The following is a 5,528-nucleotide window of genomic DNA, read 5'->3' on the forward strand; positions in this document are numbered from 1 at the left end:
GGTTTCCCAGAGACTGTTGACTTTAGGAGGGGGAGAGAAGAGGGAGAGCCAGCTAACGGTCAGACTTAGCGAGATGAGGTGCAGTGCTCTGTGTCTTAGGTGAGTGATTTGGCAACCAATTCATTGCTTCCTGGACTTTGAAAGTTGTATTTGATGTTCCATTCTTCTTTATTACAGCTTGAGTCAAAGACAAAAATTAAACTCAAATATTCTACTTCTCCACTTACAGGATATTTATGGCTCTCCATTATTTTCAATAACAGTGATGAGAACAGTGATGATGATGATGATGATGATGATGGTGATGATGTACAAGGATGATGTGTAATTCATCTTTGAACAGTCAAGGTGCCTCGTTCATATCACTGTTTTCTACTTGTACATACTGATACTAATAATATTTTCTATATTTTCAATTTTTAAAATTACTTTTCTTTCTATGTTTGTCAGTGCAAACATTTTCTGTCAATTATAAGTTACCCTCATTTCAACCCAGATTAAAAGATAAATCTAGAACAATAAATTTAAATAAGAATTATAGACATTTTATCTGTAGAGCCATTTCACAAAACTTTAATTTTTAAATTTATAAGGTTTTGCCCTTCAGGCTTACAGGACAATACATATTTCTCATTTGTCAATAAATATAATTTCCGAAGTACTTATGTCAGGTCTAGGAAGATGGATTATCAGAAAAAGTCACTTACTACCAAATCTGAAAACTTGAATTCTGTTATCCATGGGAACTACATTTTAGAAAAAAACATACTCCCATATGTTTTCCTCTTAATGGTCACAATAATACCATAACAAACATGTTCGCAGACCCCAAAATAAGTAAATAAAGGTAACAACTTTTAAAAAAAAACCTTTAAAAATACCTAGGTCAATTTATAATAAAAAATAATTAGCAATGTTTTACTTATGGAAACCTTTTAGAACTATAACTAATGATGAAACATAAGTATACAATATTTTCTTCTTTTCTTATATTTCCATTGAATTTCTTTATATATACTCAGAGGCAGGGCTAGATGTCTAGATATAATTTAGTTTATTCATTGATAATATTTAAGACAACAATATTCTAAAGAAGTAAAATATGTTAATTGAATACAAGTTTGGAAATAAAACATTTTATGATAGTTGAACTGCCAATGCTCTGTGCATCTGCACTCACTCTCAAATCTAACTCATTCTTTCATCATTGGGGGAAAACAGAGCAGGGAAACCACCAACCTCTGAGTCTTACTGCACTTCTCTGGTGGATGTTCTCCTGAGGCACTGAACCAGCAATAAGGAGTCTCTCCTTACTTACGTGTCGATGTGTATTTCATTTTTGAACTTTCTTATTGGTCTCACTTTTCCCCACTTTTACATCCTGATGCTAATAATACTTCCTAGTTCTCTATATTTTTGAAAATTAAAATTGCCTTTCGTTCTATGTTTGTAAGTGCTAGGTATTTGCTACTTTACTTTAATGTAATCTTTTGATATTTTGTTAGTACTCAAAGTATTTCTTCTTAATATTCAAGAATACAAAGGGGAATACATTTTCCAGGTAAATAATAGTCTCCCTAATGCTCAGGCAACAGTTCAGAGCAGCAAAGCGGTGATGGAAAGAAGATCCAGGCACAACTATCTCAAGGAAGAAAGGTATCTCCAATTCCCTTCCTTCCGAAGGTTGCCAGGAGACCATTCCTTTGGAGGTCACATAAAAAAGTGCACTGCATTACAAAATAGCATTTGACCATCACTCACATTTTAGTAAAGTTAGATTTCTATTTGTGATTTCAAATAAAATCTCTCTTCTAAAGCTTTATTGGCAAACCTCTAGATGATTTCCATGAAAATGTGAATAGGAAAATGGGAGGTTATTAAGGATCATTTCTTTCTTATCAATAGTGCTATTTAGTTTAATAACAAAATGCAGCTGACTTTTCAATACACATAAAAATCAGAGCATTCTAGAAAAAAAAGATTTATCATCTTTTAATTCAGTGTTCATGTGTATGGTGCCCGGTGCCCAAGGAGATCAGAAGGCGGCCTGAGTGCTATGAAGCTGGAATTGCAGGAGGTTGTAAGTCATCTTGACCTGGTTGCGGGCAGGCTAATGCCAGGCCACTGAAAGAACAGAAATCACTTTGGACCTGGTAGCCACCGCTCTTGCCGTAAAATGAGAACTTTTAAAAGCGAGGAGGAACTTTAGGACCAAAACGAAAAGTTGGAACAGTATTTCTTAAGGGATAATTCCTCCAAACGAGTCCTCTCTGTGATGTATTTGACACATTTGGGAACTGATGGGCTACGCTTTGCAGCGTTTGAAACATCCAAACCCTTAGTAGACGCATTCCGTTTGCCCAAAGAGACAGACTTCTGAGTTTATTTAGTAAATTAAGTGCTAAAACCTATACAAAGATAGAGTATAGTCCTGTTTTATTGCACAGGCAGAATAGAAAGAAGAAAATATTAGTTTAACCGTGGACCTATTCAAGAATCTATCAGCAGGATAAGAAGAATTGAACCCTCTCCCGGGTTCTCTACAGTTTTATTTTTTCGGCTTTCTTTAGTGTTTTAGTTTGACCTTCATTATTTAAGGAACGTTCAGAAGAATTATTTCTCAGCCAAGGGTGGGGAAGTGTTAGGAAAGAGTGAGAAGTTGGGTATGAATGACGAACAATTCAAGGCAACTAGAGAAACTTGCTTCTAAGGTGCAATCTGCTCCTTTGCTTTTCTTCATGGAATTCTTGAATAAAGCAACTGGTAGGGATTTCAGTATGTTAGGACTATGTACAAACAAATGTCCCACATGTCTTTTCTCGGCAGGTGCCATTAGATTAGAATCTCAGCATTAGGCATTTAGAATATAGCTTAAGATTCTTACATAAAAACTATATGATATTCATACTTTAAAGTAAATAAATGTTTTCAAATTTAGGATACTCTATATTAGCAAGTATCCATTGTGTTCCCACATCTGAATTCATCTATCCTTCTATAATCATCACTACACATATGCATTTGTTTATTTTCAGGAAAAAATACTATAATATTATATATATACATACATACAAACATATACATATATATACATATAAATGAACAGAAAATAGTCTAAATAAATGAATAAAAATAACAAATAAATACAACCAGTTCAGACATCTGTGGAGCATGTATTTATGTATCAAGAACTGTCTAATGTTCCTGAGATGGATTTGATTCACTAATATAAAGACACAGGTTAGATCTTTGAATCCATCCTTCTGCTGCAGAGTTGAAACACACCTCAACTTCAAAGACAAACATTGCCTCAGAGTAAAGGATTCGGAAAAGATTTTCCAATCAAATGGACCTAAGAAGAAAGCAAGTGTAGCTATCATAATACCTAACAAAATATACTTCAAAGTAAAATTAATCAAAAGAGACAGAGGACATTTCATATTCATCAAAGAAAAAATTCCATCAAGATTAAGTTTAAATTCTGAACATCTATGTCCCAAATACAAGGACATTCACATTTGTAAACAAAAAAATTAATAAAGTTTAAATCAAACCTCAAATCCTACACATTAATAGTGGGAGACTTCAACACTCCACTCTCACCAATGGACATGTCTGCCAGACAGAAACTTAACAGAGAAACAAGGGAACTAACAGATGTCATGACCCAAGTGGACTTAATAGACATCAACAGAACATTTCACCCAAACACAAGTGAGTATACCTTTTTCTCTGCACTTAATAGAAATTTCTCTAAAATTGACCACAATCTTGGTCATAAAAATATTCATTAAAACTGAACAACTCTCAATTGACCCACCAAAGTGGCAAGGAATGAATAAAGAAAGAAATTAAAAACTTCCTATAATTAAAAGAAAATGAATCCACAACATGCCTAAACTTATGGGACACTATGAAAGCAGTATTAAGAGGAAATTTCATAGCACTAAAAAAATGACTAGAAAACAACATCCTGCGTGAGGCAACCCATTTCCGGAAAGACAGACATGGTATATTTTCACTCATAAGTGGATATTAAATGTAAAGCAAAGGATAACCAGGCTGCAGTCCTCAGCCCCAGAGAAGCAACATAACAATGAAGATCCTAAGAGGGATGCTTGGATCTCCCTGGGAAGAAGAAATAGATGGGATGTCCTGGGTATACTGGGGTTTGTGGGTAGAGGGGAGAAGATGGGGCAAATGGAACATGAGGGAAAAGTAAATAAGAAAATAAAAATACATTGTATAAAATTCTTAAGAATAAAATATGAATGTCTCAATGTGGACCAAAATAAATTGTTCTTCTAAGAAAACTAATTTCTTTTATTTTTATTGAGCTCTACGTTTTTCTCTGTTCCCCTCCCTGCCTCTCCCCTCCCTTTCAGTCCTCCCCCAAGTCTCCAAGCTCTCAATTTACTCCGCAGCACATAACTAAAATTGGAACAAGACAGAGAAGATTAGCATGACCCCTGTACAAGAAAACTATTTTTATGACATTTGGTCGCAGCCATAAAAAGGTAAAGACTATACACTTCAGCAAAAATTGTTTTATTGTGATTATTAGCATTACATAGAGGTGTTGGTTACTTCTTTTTGTTACTTATCTTCACACATTAATTACTTAAGACTCATCTGTCTGATTTATACAGTCTTTGCCAGGGCCCATAGTTTGAGTCCATTCTATCTTGAATAAAGGTCAGAGAGTTCAATCTTACTTCTGCTCTCTCAAGATTATTGAGAGATTATTATTATTAGCAACACATGTGGCTAATATCCAGAAGTAGTATTTCTGGTATTAAGAAGATATGTTTCCACCTCAAACAAAAGTCTAAGGATCTAACTAGGTTCCTACTCACTTAGGGGGGTAACTATGGATTCCACACAGGAAGGGTTGTGCCTACAGAATGTTTTGGTCTAGCGTGTGAGTGTTACTTGGCTTGTTCTGGGAAGACTATTTAGTTAAATATATAGCCTGCAATCCTTCAACTGGACTCTTCATTTCCTTGTATCATGTCAATGCTGTTTTTAATCATACTCCTATCTTTAGGGTCAGGAATATTTTAAGCAAAAGGAAATTAAACTCAGGTGACTTCAATATTCACTGGAACTCCCTCCTGGTACTATCCCATGTTTCTGTTTTATTATTTTCACTCGTGTCTTTATTTTCTTTAATTTTCTAATCTACATACTCCTACCTTGATAAGTGATGTGCTTTTGAAGCTGGTCTCCAACAAGTCTTTCTTATTTATATTTGTTCTTGAAATGGAGACTTTTTGTTTCCATTTGCCATACTCTAGTTAAAGACCTCTCTGCTTCTTCTATAAATGCCACAACAAAAACTATAGTCTAGATGCTTCTACACCTTGAACTTAAAAAAAAAAAAAGGTCCTCGGTGACCTTCTTACGCTATGAATAGAGTTCTTTAAACTAAGAGTTAAACATAGCTTAAGTCACTTGGGCCATGCATAACTTTTTAAAAATCTGTCACATTATTATCCAAGGAATTCTTTTCTTGATATTGTAATTAT

At 34.4% G+C, this 5,528-nt stretch overlaps 1 non-coding gene across 1 annotated transcript; it reads left to right on the forward strand.

Moving 5' to 3' along the window:
• Nucleotides 1-4,404: 4,404 nt before the first annotated feature.
• LOC125391448 (U6 spliceosomal RNA) lies at nucleotides 4,405-4,512 on the forward strand. Its single transcript, XR_007229134.2, has one exon. It is a non-coding gene; the product is annotated as a U6 spliceosomal RNA (small nuclear RNA).
• The last annotated feature ends 1,016 nt before the right edge of the window (nucleotides 4,513-5,528 follow it).

The sequence above is a fragment of the Myodes glareolus genome, chromosome 16, assembly GCF_982192425.1.
Source record: "Myodes glareolus chromosome 16, mMyoGla1.1, whole genome shotgun sequence".
Lineage (NCBI taxonomy): Eukaryota > Metazoa > Chordata > Mammalia > Rodentia > Cricetidae > Myodes > Myodes glareolus.